We start from the raw sequence: 15,985 nt of genomic DNA, 5'->3' as shown, positions 1-15,985 counted from the left end.
AGAGATGTAAACTTTTTAAACTGTGTGGGTCCAAGTGGAGGGATCACATTTTAGTCATTCAGTGATTCAAAGAATATGACCTTTTAATATTCTTTCAGATGTTTTCTGACTCTAAATGTTCTTTTCTCATTTCTTAGGTTTTTCTAATTTACAATTAAAACATTTTCAGCTTTTTTCCAACTTCTTCTTCTGTGTAACCTTCAGCTTTTAGCAGTTCAGCACTTTTGTTTTCAGGTTAAATTCGTTTTTTTTTTTTTTTATCTCATTCAATATTTTTAACTCAAAATTCAGTAATTAATTCATTTCAGTGCATACATTCAGATTCAAGCATTCACACTGCAGTTTCTTCAGAAAATGCACTTTCTAGTTATTATTAGTGTGAATGCTTGAAAAGCATTCACAGTATTGTTCTTCTAATCTTTATTATTATATTTTCTTATTCCGTACGTTTTTTGAAAGCCTACTCCTTCAAAACCGTTCAACTTAGAAAAACCATTCAAACATCGTTAGATTCCTATTATTTTGGACATGACTGCTTCTATTTTTCTCATTTTTAACATTTATATTTTTAATTTTATTCAACTTTATTCAACAAAAATTTCCCATGTATTTCAATGGGGAGACCCTTCAAATTCTCATTCAACTTACTCATTTTTAAACTCTTACTACTTCCACATACATTGACATAGAGCCACCATTCAAACTTTAAAACGAAGACAAGACATTCAACTATTCAACTTGTATTTATCTTTTCAATATCTATTATACTTTTTCTTCAGTTCCAGTTTAAGTTTCATGATGTTTTTTCACCCGTTTCAGAGTTTATAATGGGTGTGTATGGGACGGAATGTTGGGGCTAGAGTGAGGCAGCTCAACTGCTAGAGTGAGAGGAGCAAAAAAATTAATCTTAAAATCTTTTTTAAAACTGCTGCTGTGTCCGCAGCGTTTGCTCTACAGGTATGATTTTACCCTCAAAACGTAGCCATGGCTGTCCTCTTTCATCCAATGTGTTTACTATTGTCCTAGGTGTTATGGTTCTTTCATAAATGTCACCAATGCACAGCCTCCTCCCTCCAACTCTTCCATAGACTCTAATGTTAAAATGGCTCAGAAGGTTCGTTTGAAAATCAGAAGAGCATGGTGTCTTTACACTGTCACCACGTCCATATAATAAACTCCACAGGCATGAAAACTGAGAATTCAGTAGACTAGAAGCTGCTGTCGCTCACGGTGAAAGAATTTCGTCAATACGACTTGTACTTTTCATATGGGAACGATTTGTTTCGGCCTGACTTTTCTGTTCATTTTAAGCAGCAAAAGTGAGGCGCATGTCTGTGTACGTGTGTATGGAGCCATTGGGTGCGGTCACTATAGCAACCAGGCTCACACCTGCCTGCTTAACGAGCTCTGCCTGCCACTGTACCAAGATTCATCTTAAGCACTTCTCTTTCAACTGCTGCTGTGTCCACAGTGTTACAGCCATCATTTTACCCTCAAATTGTCGCCATTATTGTTCTCTTTCCAACACCGTATCTTTCAAAGCTCAGGCATTTAAACTTTTTAAACTGTGTGGATCAAAGTGGAGGGATCACATTTGAGTCATTCAGTGATTCAAAGAATATGACCTTTTAATATTCTTTCAGATGTTTTCTGACTCTAAATGTTCTTTTCTCATTTCTTAGGGTTTTCTAATTTACATTTAAAACATTTTCAGTTTTTTTCCAACTCCTTCTTCTGTGTAACCTTCAGCTTTTAGCAGTTCAGCACTTTTGTTTTCAGGTTAAATTCGTTTTTTTTTTGTTTTTTTTTAATCCCATTCAATATTTTTAACTCAAAATTCAGCAATTAATTCATTTCAGTGCATACATTCAGATTCAAGCATTCACACTGCAGTTTCTTCAGAAAATGCACTTTCTAGTTATTATTATTATTATATTTTATTTTTCCGTACGTTTTTTGTAAGCCTACTCCTTCAAAACCGTTCAACTTAGAAAAACCATTCAAACACCGTTAGATTCCTATTCTTTTGGACAACACTGCTTCTATTTTTCATATTTTTAACATTTATATTTTTAATTTTATTCAACTTTATTCAACAAAAATTTATAATGTATTTCAATGGGGAGACCCTTCAAATCCTCATTCAACTTACTCATTTTTAAACTCTTACTACTTCCACATACATTGACATAGAGCCACCATTCAAACTTTAAAACGAAGACAAGACATTCAACTATTCAACTTGTATTTATCTTTTCAATATCTTTTATACTTTTTCTTCAGTTCCAGTTTAAGTTTCATGATGTTTTTTCACCCGTTTCAGAGTTTATAATGGGTGTGTATGGGACGGAATGTTGGGGCTAGAGTGAGGCAGCTTAACTGCTAGAGTGAGAGGAGCAAAAAAATTAATCTTAAAATCTTTTTTAAAACTGCTGCTGTGTCCGCAGCGTTTGCTCTACAGGTATGATTTTACCCTCAAAACGTAGCCATGGCTGTCCTCTTTCATCCAATGTGTTTACTATTGTACTAGGTGTTATGGTTCTTTCATAAATGTCACCAATGCACAGCCTCCTCCCTCCAACTCTTCCATAGACTCTAATGTTAAAATGGCTCAGAAGGTTCGTTTGAAAATCAGAAGAGCATGGTGTCTTTCCACTGTCACCACGTCCATATAATAAGCTCCACAGGCATGAAAACTGAGAATTAGGTAGACTAGACATTGCTGTCGCTCACGGTGAAAGAATTTTGTCAATACGACTTTTACTTTTCATTTGGGAGCGATTTGTTTCGGCCTGACTTTTCTGTTCATTTTAAGCAGCAAAAGTGAGGCGCATGTCTGTGTACGTGTGTATGGAGCCATTGGGTGCGGTCACTATAGCAACCAGGCTCACACCTGCCTGCTTAACGAGCTCTGCCTGCCACTGTACCAAGATCCATCTTAAGCACTTCTCTTTCAACTGCTGCTGTGTCCACAGTGTTACAGCCATCATTTTACCCTCAAATTGTCGCCATTATTGTTCTCTTTCCAACACCGTATCTTTCAAAGCTCAGGCATTTAAACTTTTTAAACTGTGTGGATCAAAGTGGAGGGATCACATTTGAGTCATTCAGTGATTCAAAGAATATGACCTTTTAATATTCATTCAGATGTTTTCTGACTCTAAATGTTCTTTTCTCATTTCTTAGGGTTTTCTAATTTACATTTAAAACATTTTCAGTTTTTTTCCAACTCCTTCTTCTGTGTAACCTTCAGCTTTTAGCAGTTCAGCACTTTTGTTTTCAGGTTAAATTCGGGTTTTTTTTTTGTTTTTTTTAATCTCATTCAAAATTTTTAACTTAAATTCAGTAATTATTTCATTTCAATGCATACATTCAGATTCAAGCATTCACACTGCAGTTTCTTCAGAAAATGCACTTTCTAGTTATATTTTATTATTTTTCCGTACGTTTTTTGAAAGCCTACTCCTTCAAAACCGTTCAACTTAGAAAAACCATTCAAACACCGTTAGATTCCTATTCTTTTGGACAACACTGCTTCTATTTTTCTCATTTTTAACATTTATATTTTTAATTTTATTCAACTTTATTCAACAAAAATTTCCCATGTATTTCAATGGGGAGACCCTTCAAATTCTCATTCAACTTCCTCCTCTTTAAACTGTATCTACTTCAACATACATTGACATAGAGCCACCATTCAAACTTTAAAACGAAGACAAGACATTCAACTATTCAACTTGTATTTATCTTTTCAATATCTATTATACTTTTTCTTCAGTTCCAGTTTAAGTTTCATGATGTTTTTTCACCCGTTTCAGAGTTTATAATGGGTGTGTATGGGACGGAATGTTGGGGCTAGAGTGAGGCAGCTCAACTGCTAGAGTGAGAGGAGCGAAAAAATTAATCTTAAAATCTTTTTTAAAACTGCTGCTGTATCCACAGCGTTTGCTCTACAGGTATGATTTTACCCTCAAAACGTAGCCATCGCTGTCCTCTTTCATCCAATGTGTTTACTATTATCCTAGGTGTTATGGTTCTTTCATAAATGTCACCAATGCACAGCCTCCTCCCTCCAACTCTTCCATAGACTCTAATGTTAAAATGGCTCAGAAGGTTCGTTTGAAAATCAGAAGAGCATGGTGTCTTTCCACTGTCACCACGTCCATATAATAAGCTCCACAGGCATGAAAACTGAGAATTAGGTAGACTAGACATTGCTGTCGCTCACGGTGAAAGAATTTTGTCAATACGACTTTTACTTTTCATTTGGGAACGATTTGTTTCGGCCTGACTTTTCTGTTCATTTTAAGCAGCAAAAGTGAGGCGCATGTCTGTGTACGTGTGTATGGAGCCATTGGGTGCGGTCACTATAGCAACCAGGCTCACACCTGCCTGCTTAACGAGCTCTGCCTGCCACTGTACCAAGATTCATCTTAAGCACTTCTCTTTCAACTGCTGCTGTGTCCACAGTGTTACAGCCATCATTTTACCCTCAAATTGTCGCCATTATTGTTCTCTTTCCAACATCTTGTCTTTCAAAGCTCAGGCATTTAAACTTTTTAAACTGTGTGGATCAAAGTGGAGGGATCACATTTGAGTCATTCAGTGATTCAAAGAATATGACCTTTTAATATTCATTCAGATGTTTTCTGACTCTAAATGTTCTTTTCTCATTTCTTAGGGTTTTCTAATTTACATTTAAAACATTTTCAGTTTTTTTCCAACTCCTTCTTCTGTGTAACCTTCAGCTTTTAGCAGTTCACCACCTTTGTTTTCAGGTTAAATTCGTTTTGTTTTTTTGTTTTTTTTTAATCTCATTCAATATGTTTAACTCAAAATTCAGCAATTAATTCATTTCAGTGCATACATTCAGATTCAAGCATTCACACTGCAGTTTCTTCAGAAAATGCACTTTCTAGTTCTATTTTATTCTTCCGTACGTTTTTTGAAAGCCTACTCCTTCAAAACCGTTCAACTTAGAAAAACCATTCAAACATCGTTAGATTCCTATTATTTTGGACATGACTGCTTCTATTTTTCTCATTTTTAACATTTATATTTTTAATTTTATTCAACTTTATTCAACAAAAATTTCCCATGTATTTCAATGGGGAGACCCTTCAAATTCTCATTCAACTTACTCATTTTTAAACTCTTACTACTTCCACATACATTGACATAGAGCCACCATTCAAACTTTAAAACGAAGACAAGACATTCAACTATTCAACTTGTATTTATCTTTTCAATATCTATTATACTTTTTCTTCAGTTCCAGTTTAAGTTTCATGATGTTTTTTCACCCGTTTCAAAATTTATAATGGGTGTGTATGGGACGGAATGTTGGGGCTAGAGTGAGACAGCTCAACTGCTAGAGTGAGAGGAGCAAAAAAATTAATCTTAAAATCTTTTTTAAAACTGCTGCTGTGTCCGCAGCGTTTGCTCTACAGGTATGATTTTACCCTCAAAACGTAGCCATCGCTGTCCTCTTTCATCCAATGTGTTTACTATTGTACTAGGTGTTATGGTTCTTTCATAAATGTCACCAATGCACAGCCTCCTCCCTCCAACTCTTCCATAGACTCTAATGTTAAAATGGCTCAGAAGGTTCGTTTGAAAATCAGAAGAGCATGGTGTCTTTCCACTGTCACCACGTCCATATAATAAACTCCACAGACATGAAAACTGAGAATTTGGTAGACTAGACATTGCTGTCGCTCACGGTGAAAGAATTTTGTCAATACGACTTTTACTTTTCATTTGGGAGCGATTTGTTTCGGCCTGACTTTTCTGTTCATTTTAAGCAGCAAAAGTGAGGTGCATGTCTGTGTCGTGTGTATGGAGCCATTGGGTGCGGTCACTATAGCAACCAGGCTCACACCTGCCTGCTTAACGAGCTCTCTCTCTCTCTCTCTCTGCCAAGATTTATCTTAAACACTTCTCTTTCAACTGCTGCTGTGTCCACAGTGTCACAGCCATCATTTTACCCTCAAAACGTCGCCATCGTTGTTCTTTTTCCAACATCTTGTCTTTCAAAGCTCAGAGATGTAAACTTTTTAAACTGTGTGGGTCCAAGTGGAGGGATCACATTTTAGTCATTCAGTGATTCAAAGAATATGACCTTTTAATATTCTTTCAGATGTTTTCTGACTCTAAATGTTATTTTCTCATTTCTTAGGTTTTTCTAATTTACAATTAAAACATTTTCAGCTTTTTTCCAACTTCTTCTTCTGTGTAACCTTCAGCTTTTAGCAGTTCAGCACTTTTGTTTTCAGGTTAAATTCGTTTTTTTTTTTTTATCTCATTCAAGATTTTTAACTTAAATTCAGTAATTAATTCATTTCAGTGCATACATTCAGATTCAAGCATTCACACTGCAGTTTCTTCAGAAAATGCACTTTCTAGTTATTAGTGTGAATGCTTGAAAAGCATTCACAGTATTGTTATTCGAATCTTTATTATTAGTGTGAATGCTTGAAAAGCATTCACAGTATTGTTCTTCTAATCTTTATTATTATATCATCTTCCGTACGTTTTTTGGCATCTAACTCCTTCAAAACCGTTCAACTTAGAAAAACCATTCAAACACCGTTAGATTCCTATTCTTTTGGACATGACTGCTTCTATTTTTCTCATTTTTAACATTTATATTTTTAATTTTATTCAACTTTATTCAACAAAAATTTATAATGTATTTCAATGGGGAGACCCTTCAAATCCTCATTCAACTTACTCATTTTTAAACTCTTACTACTTCCACATACGTTGACATAGAGCCACCATTCAAACTTTAAAACGAAGACAAGACATTCAACTATTCAACTTGTATTTATCTTTTCAATATCTATTATACTTTTTCTTCAGTTCCAGTTTAAGTTTCAGGATGTTTTTTCACCCGTTTCAGAGTTTATAATGGGTGTGTATGGGACGGAATGTTGGGGCTAGAGTGAGGCAGCTCAACTGCTAGAGTGAGAGGAGCAAAAAAATTAATCTTAAAATCTTTTTTAAAACTGCTGCTGTGTCCGCAGCGTTTGCTCTACAGGTATGATTTTACCCTCAAAACGTAGCCATCGCTGTCCTCTTTCATCCAATGTGTTTACTATTGTCCTAGGTGTTATGGTTCTTTCGTAAATGTCACCAATGCACAGCCTCCTCCCTCCAACTCTTCCATAGACTCTAATGTTAAAATGGCTCAGAAGGTTCGTTTGAAAATCAGAAGAGCATGGTGTCTTTCCACTGTCACCACGTCCATATAATAAACTCCACAGGCATGAAAACTGAGAATTCAGTAGACTAGACATTGCTGTCGCTCACGGTGAAAGAATTTTGTCAATACGACTTTTACTTTTCATTTGGGAACGATTTGTTTCGGCCTGACTTTTCTGTTCATTTTAAGCAGCAAAAGTGAGGCGCATGTCTGTGTACGTGTGTATGGAGCCATTGGGTGCGGTCACTATAGCAACCAGGCTCACACCTGCCTGCTTAACGAGCTCTGCCTGCCACTGTACCAAGATTCATCTTAAGCACTTCTCTTTCAACTGCTGCTGTGTCCACAGTGTTACAGCCATCATTTTACCCTCAAATTGTCGCCATTATTGTTCTCTTTCCAACACCGTATCTTTCAAAGCTCAGGCATTTAAACTTTTTAAACTGTGTGGATCAAAGTGGAGGGATCACATTTGAGTCATTCAGTGATTCAAAGAATATGACCTTTTAATATTCATTCAGATGTTTTCTGACTCTAAATGTTCTTTTCTCATTTCTTAGGGTTTTCTAATTTACATTTAAAACATTTTCAGTTTTTTTCCAACGTCTTCTTCTGTGTAACCTTCAGCTTTTAGCAGTTCAGCACCTTTGTTTTCAGGTTAAATTCATTTTTTTTTTTGTTTTTTTTAATCTCATTCAATATTTTTAACTCAAAATTCAGCAATTAATTCATTTCAGTGCATACATTCAGATTCAAGCATTCACACTGCAGTTTCTTCAGAAAATGCACTTTCTAGTTATTATTATTATATATTCCGTACGTTTTTTGGCATCTCACTCCTTCAAAACCGTTCAACTTAGAAAAACCATTCAAACACCGTTAGATTCCTATTCTTTTGGACAACACTGCTTCTAAATTTCATATTTTTAACATTTATATTTTTAATTTTATTCAAATTTATTCAACAAAAATTTATAATGTATTTCAATGGGGAGACCCTTCAAATCCTCATTCAACTTACTAATTTTTAAACTCTTACTACTTCCACATACATTGACATAGAGCCACCATTCAAACTTTAAAACGAAGACAAGACATTCAACTATTCAACTTGTATTTATCTTTTCAATATCTATTATACTTTTTCTTCAGTTCCAGTTTAAGTTTCATGATGTTTTTTCACCCGTTTCAGAGTTTATAATGGGTGTGTATGGGACGGAATGTTGGGGCTAGAGTGAGGCAGCTCAACTGCTAGAGTGAGAGGAGCAAAAAAATTAATCTTAAAATCTTTTTTAAAACTGCTGCTGTGTCCGCAGCGTTTGCTCTACAGGTATGATTTTACCCTCAAAACGTAGCCATGGCTGTCCTCTTTCATCCAATGTGTTTACTATTGTACTAGGTGTTATGGTTCTTTCATAAATGTCACCAATGCACAGCCTCCTCCCTCCAACTCTTCCATAGACTCTAATGTTAAAATGGCTCAGAAGGTTCGTTTGAAAATCAGAAGAGCATGGTGTCTTTCCACTGTCACCACGTCCATATAATAAGCTCCACAGGCATGAAAACTGAGAATTCAGTAGACTAGACATTGCTGTCGCTCACGGTGAAAGAATTTTGTCAATACGACGTATACTTTTCATTTGGGAGCGATTTGTTTCGGCCTGACTTTTCTGTTCATTTTAAGCAGCAAAAGTGAGGCGCATGTCTGTGTACGTGTGTATGGAGCCATTGGGTGCAGTCACTATAGCAACCAGGCTCACACCTGCCTGCTTAACGAGCTCTGCCTGCCACTGTACCAAGATTCATCTTTAGCACTTCTCTTTCAACTGCTGCTGTGTCCACAGTGTTACAGCCATCATTTTACCCTCAAAACGTCGCCATTATTGTTCTCTTTCCAACACCGTGTCTTTCAAAGCTCAGGCATTTAAACTTTTTAAACTGTGTGGATCAAAGTGGAGGGATCACATTTGAGTCATTCAGTGATTCAAAGAATATGACCTTTTAATATTCATTCAGATGTTTTCTGACTCTAAATGTTCTTTTCTCATTTCTTAGGGTTTTCTAATTTACAATTAAAACATTTTCAGCTTTTTTCCAACTTCTTCTTCTGTGTAACCTTCAGCTTTTAGCAGTTCAGCACTTTTGTTTTCAGGTTAAATTCGGTTTTTTTTTTTTTTTTTTATCTCATTCAATATTTTTAACTCAAAATTCAGTAATTAATTCATTTCAGTGCATACATTCAGATTCAAGCATTCACACTGCAGTTTCTTCAGAAAATGCACTTTCTAGTTATTAGTGTGAATGCTTGAAAAGCATTCACAGTATTGTTCTTCTAATCTTTATTAGTGTGAATGCTTGAAAAGCATTCACAGTATTGTTCTTCTAATCTTTATTATTATTATTCTATTTTATTATTATTATCTATTCCGTACGTTTTTTGTAATCCTATAACTTCAAAACCGTTCAACTTAGAAAAACCATTCAAACACCGTTAGATTCCTATTCTTTTGGACAACACTGCTTCTATTTTTCATATTTTTAACATTTATATTTTTAATTTTATTCAACTTTATTCAACAAAAATTTATAATGTATTTCAATGGGGAGACCCTTCAAATCCTCATTCAACTTACTCATTTTTAAACTCTTACTACTTCCACATACATTGACATAGAGCCACCATTCAAACTTTAAAACGAAGACAAGACATTCAACTATTCAACTTGTATTTATCTTTTCAATATCTATTATACTTTTTCTTCAGTTCCAGTTTAAGTTTCATGATGTTTTTTCACCCGTTTCAGAGTTTATAATGGGTGTGTATGGGACGGAATGTTGGGGCTAGAGTGAGACAGCTCAACTGCTAGAGTGAGAGGAGCAAAAAAATTAATCTTAAAATCTTTTTTAAAACTGCTGCTGTGTCCACAGCGTTTGCTCTACAGGTATGATTTTACCCTCAAAACGTAGCCATGGCTGTCCTCTTTCATCCAATGTGTTTACTATTGTACTAGGTGTTATGGTTCTTTCATAAATGTCACCAATGCACAGCCTCCTCCCTCCAACTCTTCCATAGACTCTAATGTTAAAATGGCTCAGAAGGTTCGTTTGAAAATCAGAAGAGCATGGTGTCTTTACACTGTCACCACGTCCATATAATAAACTCCACAGGCATGAAAACTGAGAATTAGGTAGACTAGACATGGCTGTCGCTCACGGTGAAAGAATTTTGTCAATACGACATGTACTTTTCATTTGGGAAGAATTTGTTTGGGCCTGACTTTTCTGTTCATTTTAAGCAGCAAAAGTGAGGCGCATGTCTGTGTACGTGTGTATGGAGCCATTGGGTGCGGTCACTATAGCAACCAGGCTCACACCTGCCTGCTTAACGAGCTCTGCCTGCCACTGTGCCAAGATTCATCTTAAGCACTTCTCTTTCAACTGCTGCTGTGTCCACAGTGTTACAGCCATCATTTTACCCTCAAATTGTCGCCATTATTGTTCTCTTTCCAACACCGTATCTTTCAAAGCTCAGGCATTTAAACTTTTTAAACTGTGTGGATCAAAGTGGAGGGATCACATTTGAGTCATTCAGTGATTCAAAGAATATGACCTTTTGATATTCTTTCAGATGTTTTCTGACTCTAAATGTTCTTTTCTCATTTCTTAGGGTTTTCTAATTTACATTTAAAACATTTTCAGTTTTTTTCCAACTCCTTCTTCTGTGTAACCTTCAGCTTTTAGCAGTTCAGCACCTTTGTTTTCAGGTTAAATTCGGGGGTTTTTTGTTTGTTTTTTTAAAATTTCATTTAATATTTTTAACTCAAAATTCAGCAATTAATTCATTTCAGTGCATACATTCAGATTCAAGCATTCACACTGCAGTTTCTTCAGAAAATGCACTTTCTAGTTATTATATCATCTTCCGTACGTTTTTTGGCATCTAACTCCTTCAAAACCGTTCAACTTAGAAAAACCATTCAAACACCGTTAGATTCCTATTCTTTTGGACATGACTGCTTCTATTTTTCTCATTTTTAACATTTATATTTTTAATTTTATTCAACTTTATTCAACAAAAATTTATAATGTATTTCAATGGGGAGACCCTTCAAATCCTCATTCAACTTACTCATTTTTAAACTGTATCTACTTCAACATTCGTTGACATAGAGCCTCCATTCAAACTTTAAAACGAAGACAAGACATTCAACTATTCAACTTGTATTTATCTTTTCAATATCTATTATACTTTTTCTTCAGTTCCAGTTTAAGTTTCATGATGTTTTTTCACCCGTTTCAAAATTTATAATGGGTGTGTATGGGACGGAATGTTGGGGCTAGAGTGAGACAGCTCAACTGCTAGAGTGAGAGGAGCAAAAAAATTAATCTTAAAATCTTTTTTAAAACTGCTGCTGTGTCCACAGCGTTTGCTCTACAGCCACCATTTTACCCTCAAAACGTAGCCATCGCTGTCCTCTTTCATCCAATGTGTTTACTATTGTCCTAGGTGTTATGGTTCTTTCATAAATGTCACCAATGCACAGCCTCCTCCCTCCAACTCTTCCATAGACTCTAATGTTAAAATGGCTCAGAAGGTTCGTTTGAAAATCAGAAGAGCATGGTGTCTTTCCACTGTCACCACGTCCATATAATAAACTCCACAGGCATGAAAACTGAGAATTCAGTAGACTAGAAGCTGCTGTCGCTCACGGTGAAAGAATTTTGTCAATACGACTTTTACTTTTCATTTGGGAACGATTTGTTTCGGCCTGACTTTTCTGTTCATTTTAAGCAGCAAAAGTGAGGCGCATGTCTGTGTACGTGTGTATGGAGCCATTGGGTGCGGTCACTATAGCAACCAGGCTCACACCTGCCTGCTTAACGAGCTCTGCCTGCCACTGTACCAAGATTCATCTTAAGCACTTCTCTTTCAACTGCTGCTGTGTCCACAGTGTTACAGCCATCATTTTACCCTCAAAACGTCGCCATCATTGTTCTTTTTCCAACATCTTGTCTTTCAAAGCTCAGAGATGTGTGGGTCCAAGTGGAGGGATCACATTTTAGTCATTCAGTGATTCAAAGAATATGACCTTTTAATATTCTTTCAGATGTTTTCTGACTCTAAATGTTCTTTTCTCATTTCTTAGGTTTTTCTAATTTACAATTAAAACATTTTCAGCTTTTTTCCAACTTCTTCTTCTGTGTAACCTTTAGCTTTTAGCAGTTCAGCACTTTTGTTTTCAGGTTAAATTCAGGTTGTTTTTTTTGTTTTTTTTTATCTCATTCAAAATTTTTAACTCAAAATTCAGCAATTAATTCATTTCAGTCCATACATTCAGATTCAAGCATTCACACTGCAGTTTCTTCAGAAAATGCACTTTCTAGTTATTATTAGTGTGAATGCTTGAAAAGCATTCACAGTATTGTTCTTCTAATCTTTATTATTATATTTTCTTATTCCGTACGTTTTTTGAAAGCCTACTCCTTCAAAACCGTTCAACTTAGAAAAACCATTCAAACATCGTTAGATTCCTATTATTTTGGACATGACTGCTTCTATTTTTCTCATTTTTAACATTTATATTTTTAATTTTATTCAACTTTATTCAACAAAAATTTCCCATGTATTTCAATGGGGAGACCCTTCAAATTCTCATTCAACTTACTCATTTTTAAACTCTTACTACTTCCACATACATTCACATAGAGCCACCATTCAAACTTTAAAACGAAGACAAGACATTCAACTATTCAACTTGTATTTATCTTTTCAATATCTATTATACTTTTTCTTCAGTTCCAGTTTAAGTTTCATGATGTTTTTTCACCCGTTTCAGAGTTTATAATGGGTGTGTATGGGACGGAATGTTGGGGCTAGAGTGAGACAGCTCAACTGCTAGAGTGAGAGGAGCAAAAAAATTAATCTTAAAATCTTTTTTAAAACTGCTGCTGTGTCCACAGCGTTTGCTCTACAGCCATCATTTTACCCTCAAAACGTAGCCATGGCTGTCCTCTTTCATCCAATGTGTTTACTATTGTCCTAGGTGTTACGGTTCTTTCATAAATGTCACCAATGCACAGCCTCCTCCTTCCAACTCTTCCATAGACTCTAATGTTAAAATGGCTCAGAAGGTTCGTTTGAAAATCAGAAGAGCATGGTGTCTTTCCACTGTCACCACGTCCATATAATAAGCTCCACAGGCATGAAAACTGAGAATTAGGTAGACTAGACATTGCTGTCGCTCACGGTGAAAGAATTTTGTCAATACGACTTTTACTTTTCATTTGGGAGCGATTTGTTTCGGCCTGACTTTTCTGTTCATTTTAAGCAGCAAAAGTGAGGTGCATGTCTGTGTGCGTGTGTATGGAGCCATTGGGTGCGGTCACTATAGCAACCAGGCTCACACCTGCCTGCTTAACGAGCTCTCTCTGCCACTGTACCAAGATTCATCTTAAACACTTCTCTTTCAACTGCTGCTGTGTCCACAGTGTTACAGCCATCATTTTACCCTCAAAACGTCGCCATTATTGTTCTCTTTCCAACACCGTATCTTTCAAAGCTCAGGCATTTAAACTTTTTAAACTGTGTGGATCAAAGTGGAGGGATCACATTTGAGTCATTCAGTGATTCAAAGAATATGACCTTTTAATATTCATTCAGATGTTTTCTGACTCTAAATGTTCTTTTCTCATTTCTTAGGGTTTTCTAATTTACATTTAAAACATTTTCAGTTTTTTTCCAACTCCTTCTTCTGTGTAACCTTCAGCTTTTAGCAGTTCAGCACCTTTGTTTTCAGGTTAAATTCGTTTTTTTTTTTGTTTTGTTTTTTATCTCATTCAATATTTTTAACTCAAAATTCAGCAATTAATTCATTTCAGTGCATACATTCAGATTCAAGCATTCGCACTGCAGTTTCTTCAGAAAATGCACTTTCTAGTTCTATTTTATTATTATCTATTCCGTACGTTTTTTGTAATCTATCTCCTTCAAAACCGTTCAACTTAGAAAAACCATTCAAACACCATTAGATTCCTATTCTTTTGGACATGACTGCTTCTACTTTTCTCATTTTTAACATTTATATTTTTAATTTTATTCAACTTTATTCAACAAAAATTTCCCATGTATTTCAATGGGGAGACCCTTCAAATTCTCATTCAACTTACTCATTTTTAAACTCTTACTACTTCAACATACGTTCACATAGAGCCACCATTCAAACTTTAAAACGAAGACAAGACATTCAACTATTCACCTTGTATTTATCTTTTCAATATCTATTATACTTTTTCTTCAGTTCCAGTTTAAGTTTCATGATGTTTTTTCACCCGTTTCAGAGTTTATAATGGGTGTGTATGGGACGGAATGTTGGGGCTAGAGTGAGGCAGCTCAACTGCTAGAGTGAGAGGAGCAAAAAAATTAATCTTAAAATCTTTTTTAAAACTGCTGCTGTGTCTGCAGCGTTTGCTCTACAGGTATGATTTTACCCTCAAAACGTAGCCATCGCTGTCCTCTTTCATCCAATGTGTTTACTATTGTCCTAGGTGTTATGGTTCTTTCATAAATGTCACCAATGCACAGCCTCCTCCCTCCAACTCTTCCATAGACTCTAATGTTAAAATGGCTCAGAAGGTTCGTTTGAAAATCAGAAGAGCATGGTGTCTTTCCACTGTCACCACGTCCATATAATAAGCTCCACAGGCATGAAAACTGAGAATTAGGTAGACTAGACATTGCTGTCGCTCACGGTGAAAGAATTTTGTCAATACGACTTTTACTTTTCATTTGGGAACGATTTGTTTCGGCCTGACTTTTCTGTTCATTTTAAGGAGCAAAAGTGAGGTGCATGTCTGTGTGCGTGTGTATGGAGCCATTGGGTGCGGTCACTATAGCAACCAGGCTCACACCTGCCTGCTTAATGAGCTCTGCCTGCCACTGTACCAAGATTCATCTTAAACACTTCTCTTTCAACTGCTGCTGTGTCCACAGTGTTACAGCCATCATTTTCCCCTCAAAATGTCGCCATTATTGTTCTCTTTCCAAGACAGTGTCTTTCAAAGCTCAGGCATTTAAACTTTTTAAACTGTGTGGATCAAAGTGGAGGGATCACATTTGAGTCATTCAGTGATTCAAAGAATATGACCTTTTAATATTCATTCAGATGTTTTCTGACTCTAAATGTTCTTTTCTCATTTCTTAGGTTTTTCTAATTTACATTTAAAACATTTTCAGTTTTTTTCCAACTCCTTCTTCTGTGTAACCTTCAGCTTTTAGCAGTTCAGCACCTTTGTTTTCAGGTTAAATTCGGGGTTTTTTTGTTTTTTTTTAATCTCATTCAATATTTTTAACTCAAAATTCAGCAATTAATTCATTTCAGTGCATACATTCAGATTCAAGCATTCACACTGCAGTTTCTTCAGAAAATGCACTTTCTAGTTATATATTCCGTACGTTTTTTGGCATCTCACTCCTTCAAAACCGTTCAACTTAGAAAAACCATTCAAACACCGTTAGATTCCTATTCTTTTGGACAACACTGCTTCTATTTTTCATATTTTTAACATTTATATTTTTAATTTTATTCAACTTTATTCAACAAAAATTTATAATGTATTTCAATGGGGATACCCTTCAAATCCTCATTCAACTTACTCATTTTTAAACTCTTACTACTTCCACATACATTGACATAGAGCCACCATTCAAACTTTAAAACGAAGACAAGACATTCAACTATTCAACTTGTATTTATCTTTTCAATATCTATTATACTTTTT

The sequence above is a fragment of the Aulonocara sp. 'chitande type north' Nkhata Bay genome, unplaced genomic scaffold (assembly GCF_057382095.1).
Source record: "Aulonocara sp. 'chitande type north' Nkhata Bay isolate Kocher_YH1m ecotype deep benthic unplaced genomic scaffold, A_spYH_male_GT1.1 unmapped_scaffold_20, whole genome shotgun sequence".
Lineage (NCBI taxonomy): Eukaryota > Metazoa > Chordata > Actinopteri > Cichliformes > Cichlidae > Aulonocara > Aulonocara sp. 'chitande type north' Nkhata Bay.
Note: the sequence above shows the minus strand (reverse complement) of the source record.